At 56.0% G+C, this 12,361-nt stretch overlaps 1 long non-coding RNA gene across 1 annotated transcript; it reads left to right on the top strand.

Annotated features, from left to right (window-relative positions):
* Positions 1-3,465: 3,465 nt before the first annotated feature.
* LOC309843006 lies at positions 3,466-6,465 on the top strand. The gene is made up of 2 exons (XR_014299904.1): positions 3,466-3,582; positions 6,349-6,465. It is a non-coding gene; the product is annotated as an uncharacterized lncRNA (long non-coding RNA).
* Positions 6,466-12,361: the final 5,896 nt, after the last annotated feature.

Genomic DNA, 12,361 nt, shown 5'->3' with positions numbered 1-12,361 from the left:
GAGTGCTGGGGTGCCCACTGTTGCTGCAACACGATGTCCTTGTGTTCCCCCTCCCTAGACTGAACAAAAAATGGCGAATTCGGATGCTCCTTCTTGAGCCGGGGAATGTCAAGGAATTGTAGACTTCGAGCCATAAAAGGACGGCAGGTGCATTCGGGTGCACTGTCTCCATGTCAGAGACCGGGACGTGGAGGTTCCTCCCCAGGTGAGCTCCTTCACTGCCTTGTGGGCTCCTTGCCCTCGGGTTCCTCTCGAGTCCCGTGGGAGCCTCTGCGAGCCCGGCAGGATGTGGATGGCCGGTGGCAACAGGTGCCAATGCCGCCGGGGCCAAACCCGCCCCAGAAATGCCAGACTGAGGAGACAGTCAAGAATTTTACTCCTGTCTTTATTTAGCAAATACTTTCGCGGCACCCGTGCTATGCCGGGTCCTGTTCTAACCGCTTTGCAGATATTGACTCATTTCATCTTCAGAGTGACCCTAGGCACTTGTCCCAGTTCTACAGATTCTAGAGAACGGAGCCAAGAGATGTGGAAGTGCACAGTGACCTGGGCCGGGAACCAGGCAACATCCTCCCCCGCAACTCCGCGCCACCCCAGCCCTGTCCGGCCAGACGGTCTACCTTTTCACGAGAAACGGAACATCTGTAATTGTATGGGAAATCCTCTTATTTTAAAAAGTTGATTTTAGGGGCGCCTGGGTGGCTCAGTGGTTTAAGCCGCTGCCTTCGGCTCAGGTCATGATCTCAGGGTCCTGGGATCAGGTCCCGCATCGGGCTCTCTGCTTCGCAGAGAGCCTGCTTCCCTCTCTCTCTCTTTCTGCCTGCCTCTCCATCTACTTGTGATTTCTCTCTGTCAAATAAATAAATAGAATCTTTAAAAAAAAAAGTTGATTTTAATGTTGCAAACGTGAAGTGGCTAAGAAAGAAAGAAAGAAAGAAAGAAAGAAAGAAAGAAAGAAAGAAACGATGCTGGATTTGGCCTGGGTTGTGCACCCGCCTGCCTGGGAGTAAGGGAAGATCGGACTGGGGAAGGAAAGTTGAGGGAAGGGAAAGGAGGGAAGAGGAGGGAGGGCTGGAAGGAGGAGTTGGGAGAGAGAAGGCCACCTGTGACTCTTGTCAATCATTTAATGAGCATTTATGTAGCACCTACTATATGCTTCAATACTCTATGCTTCAACTGTATGCCAGAAACTGTGTTGCTAGTAGGGTAACAGATTCCAGTGAGTCCTGGACCCTTGCACCAGGAAGAGCTTATAGCTGTGTTCCCCTCTGGTCTAAATTTTAACAAGAGCGCTGTGGCAGGAGGAACCCCACTCCTGGGAGCGTCCCCAGGATAGGAGACTTGAGCTCCTTGAGCTTGGAACCCCGGGTGGGTGGACAGACAGTTTGGATATTCTTCTGCTTCCCAATGTTAAGGAACAGGGGCTGAATGGGCACAGCTTTCCCTGCTCACTGTCCTGTCCTGCTGTCGGTCCTCCTAGGAATCGCTGTGCTCTACCCCTGAGCCCCAAGCATTGGCCCCAGGCAATGACCTTCCATGCTTCTGGCTGGTCACTTCTCCCACTGCGCTGGGCCTGTAATTCTGGGAGTTACCGCCAGGGGGACGGTGTGGCCAGTGTCACCCAACAACGGCTGAGTTACAAGAAAAGCAGGACCTGATCCTGGCCCGGGCACCTGCTTTGTTTCCCACGACCTGCCTTAGAGGCTGGGATGCCCGGCGTCCTTCACCCAGTGAAGTGAGGGAGTGCACGGAGAGCCCGCATCCCAGAACACGGACACAGAGTGGCGGGCAGCAGGCATAAGACAGGTCTCCGCTGCCCTGGCCTCCCCTCCCCACCACCCCTCTCCCCCACCTGAGACCTCGTCGAATTGACTGATTCATTCCCGGTGACTTCTGCAGCCGCTGCTTCTGTGCCTGCACCTTGAACTTGCATTAAGTTTTAATTAAAGCCGTTTCACCGGCCTTGCCCTTGGCTAAATGCAGCTGTGGGCGCAGGGCACAGAGATATTTAATACTATGCCTCTCCCCGCTGAAGGCGCAGGGTGCCCAAGGGTGTACCCGGGCCGTGCCCGCTAGCAGCGATCTGCGCTCTTGCTTAAGTGTGCCCACAGGCCCCGAGCGGGAGGCCGGCAATAACTATTCATTGCCCTGGGTTAAGTGTGCCCAGGGGCTCCCGTAAACTCAATGCAGTGATTAGCGATTGCTCCCAGTGAAGGCTGCCCGAGGTCCTGCGGAATGTCCTCGGCCCTAAATATAGCCTCTGCGTGGGGCCTTAAAGGGCACGGTGCTGATCGCTACTTCCCTTCCTTGTTGAAGCAGAATCGCTTCCCTCCTTAAAGCCCAGCCTCCGGGGGCTTCCCTGCCTTATTCCAGGAGTGTGGGAACAGCAGGACGGCTTTGGTGGGGGCCAGCGGAAATGGCGAATGGTCTCACCCTCTCACCACCCCTCGGGCATGTTCCCCATTCCAGCCTCTCTGCTGCCCAAGTGGAGGTGGCATCTGCAAAGACAGGGAAACGGAGGGGCTCGCCGGGGCGCCCTGAGCCTGCCTCCCGCGGGGCCCTAGGGTCAAGAGGGTAGCAGGGCTGGGGCCCCCAGTAGGCTGAGCTGGCTAGGTCTCCTTCTGCCTGCTTTCTTCCTTCTGCTGCTGGGGGCCCCTGTCTGTCCCTCATCTGGAGGAGTAGGGGGTGGTCTGGGGAGGGTGTCACTGAGGTGAGTCGGTGCCCGGAGCCTCATCTCCCTGTCTTGTTCCAGCTCAGGGGTCGGGCAGGGGCTCTCCCAGGGTGTGTGACTCCCTCCCTGCCCAGGTCTGAAGCACATACAAGGAGGACGGAGAAAGGAGCTAGAAGTGGGAGACCAATGGGTGGCGGGTGAGGACGTGACTGCGGCAGGAGCTCCTGAACCTTCCTTCCCTGCCCACGCTGTCACCTTCATCACCACCTGTGAGATGGTGAGAACGGTGCCCCCCAGGGGGTGGTGGCGGGGCTCGTGGGCTGCATGGGGACCAGCCATCGTGGTCGACCTGGGACTACCCTCGTGTGGGAACTTGAACGTCCCACAGCAGGGGAACTTGGGATGGGGGGGTCCCCCTACGTACGGTGCCACGGGTGTGCTTGCGTGGCCCACGGCCGCCCTCTTGCCACACTTGATTGCTGGATCTGAGAAGGAAGGAGAAGGGGCGAGGGGGGAAAGCAAGGCGGGAGGGCCTGGGAGACAACCCTGATGGAAAGTGGGTCCCCGAGCGCGTCTGTGCCTCGCACACCCGCTCTTGGCCCGCCAGCTGTGCCCGGGACCCCAGCTGCCCCCTTGGCCGGCCCCAGGGCGGCAGCTGAGGCAACGACATTTCTCTGGGTCTGTTGACACTTGAGTCCCAGAACATAAATGATTTTCTTGTCTTAATGAGCAAACAACCCAGCCGGCACCCGCTCTCTCGCCGGCCTCCTGCTGGGGTAATTGCCAGCGCTTATGCGCTCCGGCAGAAATGTTTACTCACTCACCTTTGCTCACCGCTTGCCAGGAGTTTCTTGCTTCCTCTTTGTTCTGCAGTCTCCCTGACACTACCCCTGGGAAGCGCCACTGGCCAGGTACGTGGGGCAGGAGCAACTTTCTGGAAGGTTCTGCTGGCCCGGTGCTCAGGGACACCCCGAGGCAGAAGGTTCTGACTTCTGTTCTCCTTTGGAGAGGGGCTGGCGGGCGGATGGTGCCAGCTCTTCTGGGCTTGTGTCTTGGCAGCCGAAGCTGGAAGCTTCCCCTGGTGCCCTCCAGGCAGAGGCCTGAGGCCATCCCCGGAAAGCTGGTGGGGAAGGGTTCCCGGCTTTGGCCAGGGGCCGGGAAGGAGATCCCTTTGAGGTCCCTCCAGTGCTATGATTCTCCGAAAAGCTTCCAGGGCCAGGGAGGGCCATCCCACTGCAAGACTACTAGTTTCTTCGGCTGAGCTGTCTGTCCCCACTGCCCTGAGGCTGGTCCCGGGTCTGTTCTCAGCAGCCTCTGGAAGGAGCCGGGCCCCTTCGAATATTTGAAGTTAGCTAGCTTTCCCTTCCTCACATCTCCTGAATACCTCCTGCCAGTCCTTCTAGGATAGGGTCTGGGGACTCCCTCCTGCCCCACTCCCTCCGTCCAGACACCCACCTAGATTCAAGTCTCCCATGGCCGATGTCCACTAAAGCGTTGCCGAGGGAGCCGAGAACGGGACCCCAGGTGTGCCTGGCCAGACGGAATCCGGGCTTCCTGGTGGGCATGGCCGGCTGGGGTGACCACACACTCACTCTCTCACCCATGTGCCGCCCAGTGAGGGCCCTACTGTGTGCCAAGCCCTCCCATGAGGCATCCACTTCCCGCAAAGGTCCAGTTGCCTTCCTCCCTGAGTCGCCTGCTGCCCAGTCTCTTGTTCCTGCCTGTCCCCTCCTTGGCCCCGTCACCCTCCCGAGTGTCCCCTCAGTGGACCTTGTCCTTGACCTCCTAGTGTCCACATCTCCTTGGTCAGACCCTTGATGAGTAGGTCCTGTTTCTTCAGACCCCAAGGCCACTGTAGGCTTCAGGGGGAGCTGAAGGTCCTCTGAAAGATGCCGGCCTGTTGGGCTTCTGGGGGAGCATCAGTACGTCCTCCATTACGAGCCAAAATCTGCTTCAGAGGCGGAAGGCCAGTGGGGGGCAGCAGTCCTGCCCAGCCTGGTGGTCGGGGTGGGGGGAGGTCTTGTGGCTGAGCCCACTGTTGGAGCCGCTGTTGGGGGCAGCTACGAGGCCCCAAAGAACAGTCGGCTGCCCACCCCCCCGTCCCCCGTCCCAGGGCCAATTGAAATGTCCAGCTGGGACGCCGGGCAGATTTAGGCAGGCGGCTTCGAAAATTGGGCTCCATTAGCGTGAAGTGCTCCGCATGGCAGATGAGGGGCTCCTGCAATCACGGATTCAGCCCGCCCTGATCATGGTGGCAGGAGCGTAATTACCATCTCTTTAAATAGCCCAAAGTTGCCGTGTAAGAGAAGACGGCTCACATGACATTTGCTCGGAGCTCGACTCCTGCTAAAAATATCTGGGCTAAATAATATTTCCTGATGGCATTGGAGCGGCAGCCCCTGTCCCTGGCTCTGTGACACCTGGGGGTTTAGGCCAGAGGCTGGTCTGGAAGTGAGCGGGGGCCCGTGTGGAGGGAGTGTTTCTGGAAGGAGCGGTCCAGCCGGGTTGGGCCCCTAAGTCCACCTTTTCCGGCTTCATCTCTCTCTCTCCCCCTTCCCATCCCTTCTTGGTTCCTCCCTCTTCTGGGCACCGTCCCCCCAAGGCCCTACCCCACCTCGCCTCTCCAAAGTCCCAACCTTGACCACGCATCCCTGAATTGCTTGGGACAGAGAGACCCCGGCTGTCCTGGAGGGTGTGAGTGTGCATGGGGTCTGGGTTAGGTGTGGCCTATGGACGCAAAGCGGAATCATCTACTAGAGACTTCCAAACCCGGAGTCTTTATACTCTGGGGAGGTCCCGAGATGGCTCCGGGAGGGTCTGAGAAAAAAGATGGGAGAGGGTGTGCAGCCTCCGGCAGGCCCTCTGGGGCTCCGTGATCCACCAGTTTGGGGCCCCAATCCAGACCCTGTAGGTAGGTAACAGCTACTTTGTTGAGCCCAGGGTAAAATACGGAAAGGTCTAGAATCTGGAAAAGCACTTCCTACCTCTGGGAAGTTTAGATTCTAAGGAACTGTGTGTGCAAAGCTGAGTGGACCGGAGGCTTCCTTCCGAGTGGCTGGGTCAGAGAGGGCCAAGGCTTCGCGTGTGATAGAATTTTATCCTGGACCAAGTTTCACGAAGGGGCTCTGGTGATTCTAAGGCACTAGGGATGGCCCCGCCAAGCCCCCAAACATCTCTTTCCCGGCTCATGATGCCTGAAACCGCTTATGGGAGGCAGGTGCTTGCATTTAAGCCACTGCAGAGCTGGCTTAAAACGCCCCCACGAGAAGGCTGACACAGGAAATTCTTGCTAAAGTGTAAACAATTGATACGAGCTTTGTTTCTTAAGAGCAGCTTTGGTGAGGACCGGGCCCCAGGCTGGGTCACTCAAAGCTAAAGACCGTCTCGGTAGAGGTATTTCTGCAGCTTCTAGGGGGCGGTCCGGCTCCTGGCATCTGCTTCCTGATGGGCCTTCACAGATGGCAGGGTCCCCTGGATGTTTGGGGATGGCCTTTTTCTTCCGCCAGGCAGCGACACCAAGCATCAAGAAATCTCATGTCACCGATCAGGAAGTGTGCTGTGCTGGCCGTGGCCATGGCCTCTGGCTGAGGTCCTGGCTCTACCCTTTTGTCCCCATACCTGCAAAGTGTCTGTTTTTCTTGTTTACTTTTTTTCTTTTCTTTTTTTTTTTTAAGTAGGCTCCACACCCAGTGTGGAACCCAATGCCGGAATTGAACTCACGACCCTGAGATCAAGTCCTGAGCCGAGATCAAGAGTCCGATGCTTAACATGCTGAGCCACCCAGGCGCCTCAAAGTGTGTGTTTTTCTGTGTCACGTATCTTTCCCCATCCCAGGGTCATGTCAGCCAGAGTCAGAGGTCTTGCTTCCCATCCCAAAGCAGAGACCAGATCTCGTCAAAAATAAGTCTCCCACTTGGGGGGAAAGCCTGAGTCTAAAATTCCCAAGTCCACTGTCTTGCACCTTCCCAAAACAGCGACTCGGGGGTGTTCAGCCACTTTGGTGGCTAAGGTGCTCTGGGTCCAGCTCAGTGACCTGATGGTGGCTTCAGCTGTCCTGACCCTCCTGGAGGCCCATTCTTCCTCAGGCCACTGACACCAAGTAGAATCAGAGACATGGAAGGCAGAACTGTGGGACCGGGGCAAGCTGGACCTTCACCGCTGATACCCCGGGACCTGGTGCTCTTGCCAGTGTGGCCCCCTGGGACGGTAACCATGGGGCACAGGACCTACGCTGACATTTGCAGCTGACTCTGTGGCCCCACCACGAGGCCAGGAGGCCCAAGAAGCCTCGAGAAAGCAGGTTTCCTCTAGGTAGCCTGGTATTTGCCGAGACAGCTGCCCCCATCCACGGGATGCTAGAGAGCTTCTTCCAACATGGGGGTGACTGAGTCCCCATCACTGTGTGCCGGAGCGCACGCCACACGAATCCTCCTTCCCTGGCCCTGCGGTTCTTTCTCCTGTGATGAGGCTTCCCTTTCTGGGCCCGACTGGTTCCACACCCGACCTTAAATGGTGTCAGACATGCTGGCTAGAACAGGCACGGGAGCACGTGTGGCCTGGTGGCCAAATGGTGATGTGGCCACTGGCTCTGGAGTCAAACACTGGGCACATCCCCACTTAGTCCCCACCCCCTTCCTAGCGGCCCGCAGGACCTCTGCGAGTCGCTGAACCTTTTTGAGCCTCAGTGTTTTCATCTGCAAAACGGGGATATGCGTACCTGTAGGGAGGACCTTCCGTAGATGGCGGGGGTAGGAGCTTAACAGAGTTCCTTGCACAAGATGAACCCTTTGCATTTTGATCCGCCCGGCTCTCTGGGCGGGCTCCAGTTCCTCAGGTCACTTACAAGAGGGATCAAGCTCTCTGGCAAAGACCACTGCTGGACGCGACTTATTTCTTAATCCAGGACGAATGCTCTTCTAGACAAAACGTATGTCCTCTGTGCCAGGACGCCGGGATCCAGGTCTTAAAAGGGGTTTTCGGCGAAAGCCCGGCTACCAGACAACCTGGTTTTCGCAAAACCACCAGGAGCAAAACCCATTGATATACAGCGTAAGGAAATACACATAATTCACAAATGATGTCGATCACTTTCATCTAAGACTTCACAACTGTCCTCAATAGAAGACAGACGCGGAGGAGATTTAACGCAGATGTTAATAGCGCAAGAATGCCCCGTTACCAGGATATGATGTTTCGGTGCTGCATAAAAATGTAATTATATTCAGAACTATATTTAAAGATTAAAAGGGGGACTGCCTACCACATCTAGCCCCAAATTCAGAATTAGAAACAAAGGGAAAAAGCAGGGTGGGGGATGAGTTCTAACAGTCTGCAGAGAATGGAAATGTTTCTTGAAAGTTTTTACACATTCTGGCTGTTTTTATTTTAACAGTTTCCTGCGGCATTGACATTGACTTTGGAAAGGGAGGGCTAGATCTTTATCCGACAAATATTCACGAGACAATTGGCAGTGGGAGGGCCCGTATGAAGCTGGGGGAGGGAACAGAGGCCACCAGCTTCAGCCCTGCGGAGGAGAGAATGTCCGGAGAGTTATAAAGGAGGGCAGGTGGGTTTGGGGGAGATGCCAAGGGGCAGATGACCTTGGTCCCAGGCTTTGAAGCGAGGGTAGGTTCTCTATTGGGACATAGTAAATAAAATACAAAAATAGTTAGGCAACAGTGATGAGAACGATTTAGGAAGACTTTTTGGCCTCTCTGGAAAGATTTACCTGGGGAAAGAATGCTCTCTTCCTCATCTTATGAATTTAATATCAGCGGCCAGAAGGAATCTATCCTCTCCCGGGCTCTCAGCACACCTTCCCTGCACCTCCCCTGTCCCGCCCCCTCCCTCCCTCTCCCCCTTCCTTCCTTCTTTTAAAATATGGAATGCTTCATGAATCAGTGTGTCACCTTTGCTCAGGGGCCATGCTAAACTTGCTGTATTGTTGCTTCTAAGTCTTTCTATTTTTGGTATGGTTATTGGCTCATGCCCCGTCTCCCTCTTGTATGGGAACCCTTTAAGGTCAAGGGCTGTGTCTTTTTTTTTTTTTTTTAAAGATTTTATTTATTTTATTTGACAGAGATTACAAGTAGGCAGAGAGGCAGGCAGAGAGAGAGGAGGAAGCAGCCTCCCTGCTGAGCAGAGAGCCCGATGCAGGACTCAATCCCAGGACCCTGAGATCACGACCTGAGCCGAAGGCAGCGGCTTAACCCACTGAGCCACCCAGGCGCCCAAGGGCTGTGTCTTGTTCAGCATTTTATTCTCCCTGGGACTTATCATACCGCCTTCCCCTTGGTAAGCACTTAATAGACGCTTGTTGGACTACATTTTCACTAGGAATTTTTAAAAAACGTTTTAGACAAAGGACAATTCTCTGTGTAAACATATGACGAAGGCATTGGAATATTTATGCACCGGGATTGCCTGAGACTTCTGTGGTTACGGAGACTTTTTCATCCCTCCCCCCGGCCCCCCCGCAAAGTGGTTAGAACCTATAGTAGAAATCCTAATTATTGAAGCTCGTAGATGTCAAGGACAGTGGAAACTAGGGTCTGTCCCGCTTGGAGAAGAGAACCCAGCCGGATGGTTAAAACTGTAACTATTTGACATTTTAAAGCAGGGGTTCTGACAAAGATGCCTCTAGGGGTCAGGCAGAGAGTGTAAATGAGGAATGGGAAGCGAACCAGCCGCCCACCAAAGGGTGCTGAAGGCCAGGGATAGGACAGGGCCTGGTGGAGACGCTGGTGGGCTGGTGGCCACCAGACCCTGCCCAGTCGTCTGGTTTTCCAGGAGAAGCTGGTTACAAAATTTCATCAGTTAATCTAAAAAATCTTTAAGACCCGCTGCATATCAGGGTGCCTGGAGGGCTCAATCCGTTAAGCATCTGCCTTTGGCTCACATCATGATCCTGGGGTCCTAGGGGCTCCCAGCTCAGTAGGGAGCCTGCTTCTTCCTCTCCCCCTGCTCACGCTCTCTCACTCTCTCTCAAATAAAAAAATAAAATTAAAAAAAAAAAAAAGACCCAAAGCAAACATGTCTGAGGCTGTACTTGACCTATGAACCAGAACTGGCAAGCTTTAACCTGGCAGTTCTCAACGGGGGTGTGTGTGTATGTGTGTCTGTCTTTGTGTGTGTGCGTGCACGCGCGCCTGCCTCCCATGGGACATTCAGCGATGTCTGGAGACATTCTTGAGGCCACCAACATCTGGTGGGCAAAGGCCGCAGGCGCTGCTAGACATCCCGTGGTGCACAGGAGCCCACAGCAAAGAATGTTCTGGCCCAGCAGGTCAGTAGGGTCCTGGCAGAGTCTGGTTTTGTGTGGTTCTTGGGGCTGGGCCGATGTACGTGGCCTCAAAGTAGGGAATGACAAAGTAGGAAACCAGCTGGTGGCAACAAGCAGGGGCAGGAGTTGGGAGCAGGTGGGTCCGTACAGAAAATGTACAATTCTGCAATTCTATTTCGAAAATAGATTCTGACATTCATGTATTCTCAACAAGGACTCCAGGTCCAGGGTCTGTGAAATTCAGCCAATGAAGGTAGGTTCCTAACCCAGTGCTTGAATTTGAGCTCCCAAAGCCTCTATTTTCCCATCTGTAAAAGGGGGACATGCGTGGCCCTTTCACCAGGGTGCCAGGAAGATCATGTCTCTTTGGGGAGGAGAGCCGATCCCTGCTTCCTTTCTGGAAAATTCTGGAGAGGAGTTGTCTGCCTGAACTGCCATACTGAGGACTGTTCCCTCTCCCCTATTCCCAAGAGAGGAGACTCTTCCAGCAGGAATGCCGTCTGCTGTCTGTCCCCAGTTCCGATCTGCGGGATCGGCTGCCGTTGGTGACCCCTGGGAAGGGCTTTGTCAGAACTTTGCTCTCGAGCCTTCCAAAGCCCAGTCCATCACCTGGCCTCCCCACCGCGATTTCCTCTGAGGGGCCTCGATCCCGCGAGGTGTTGGTGGACCCAGCCAGGCACGAGACCCTTCTTCTTCACCACCATTATTCCCAAGGGAGCCCCACTCTGACCTCTGGCCAAGTCTCCTCCACAAATTCAGAATATTCCCCAGAGAAAGCAGGGTCTCCAAGAGCTGCCTTCTGAAAACTGGCTCATCTCCCCTGGGACCTTGAGACCCAGGCAAAAGGAGGTGGTGGGTAGGGTGAGCCACTGTGCACCCGGAGAAAGGAAAACCAAGCTTCAAAGGCCTTGTGGCTGGAGCCTGAGAGCAGGCCTGGGGCACCAGTCTGAGGGCACAGCTCCTGAAGGCTGTCTCTGGGCTGCAATCCTCGGCATGGCCTAAGCTCACCTCCTCTTACTTCTGATGCTTTTTCTCTCTCTGCTGCAGAAGAAGGGGCTTGGACCATTCCTGCAAATAGCCAGACCTATGGAAGAAGCATGGGCCCTGGGCTTCCCCCAGAGAATATGGGGTTCTCAGGACCTGCCTGCCTTCAGCTGCACTGTCCTTAGAGTCCACATGAGCTGCCTAGGCCAGCCCTGGTCCCCTTGTCCAGCCTCCTTGGCTCCCGCTGCCTGGACTATTCATTTGTTCTCTGATGTCTCCTCTCCTCAGCTGCCTCTCTGGGCATCCAAACAGTCTGAAGCATTCCTGGTCTCAAGGCCATCTGTCACCCTGACAGTCTAGGAGCTATAAGGCCTGGCTCTGCCCAGCCACCTGGAAGGCCCCTCCTGCTTGGGATCTTGTTGGGGGGGGTGTGGCTGCAAACTAGCCCAGGCGAGGGGGACCCGGCCAGGCCAGCCAGGAGGTCCGGCCTTTGACAAGGCCCTCGATGACCAGCCTGGCTGATCGGGCACTAGCTTCCTGCTGTTCCCCCAGAGAGTCCCAGGGGCTACCCTCCATGATGGAGGCCTTAGGGCCACCGGGAAGGAGACTAAGGGGCACCTAGACCTGCCATCCCAGGACCAAGTCAGGACACAGCAGGGCCGGGACTCCTCCTCCTGTCGGGAATGGATGCTACAGTCACTGTTCCACGTGAGCATGTCTAAGGCGCGGTGGGAGCAGCCAGGCCCAGGGTCCACCCGAGCCCTCGGGGAGGCACGGGGTGGGCACCCAGCAGCTGCCGGCAGCAGGCAGCCCCTGACAGGTCTTTTGGGGAGTTCACCGGCCTGCACCTCTAAGGAGCCCAGTGCAGCTTCGTTGGAGGGAGGGCGAGACAGAGCCCGAGGCTTCAAGTCAGCCCCTGGCCAGTGGAGCAGACTGAGTGCGGGGCCGCGCCCACGTCCAGCAAACTCAGAGCCCGTGGGCCTCTGTGGACTTTTCCTGGTCCAGCCTGGCCACGCCTGGAGACCCTTTCTGCTCACCGGGGGACACCCTAGCGGGAGCCGACACAACCCACAGAGGCAACCAGTCCTGAAAGTCATAGGCCTTTGGAGCTTCAGAAGAACATGGAGAGCCTTCTCTGAGGTCCCCTTGCTGGGGTGAGTCCCAGGAGTGCCCCAGGGGATGCTAAGCACAAAGGAGAGGGGAGGACCGTGCTCCCACCGCGCCTTAGACATGCTCACGTGGAACAGTGACTGTAGCATCCATTCCCGACAGGAGGAGGAGTCCCGGCCCTGCTGTGTCCTGACTTGGTCCTGGGATGGCAGGTCTAGGTGCCCCTTAGTCTCCTTCCCGGTGGCCCTAAGGCCTCCATCATGGAGGGTAGCCCCTGGGACTCTCTGGGGGAACAGCAGGAAGCTAGTGCCCGA

The sequence above is a fragment of the Mustela nivalis genome, assembly GCF_964662115.1.
Source record: "Mustela nivalis genome assembly, chromosome: 10".
Classification (NCBI taxonomy): Eukaryota; Metazoa; Chordata; class Mammalia; order Carnivora; family Mustelidae; genus Mustela; species Mustela nivalis.
This window is presented reverse-complemented; position numbering and strand designations above follow the sequence as displayed.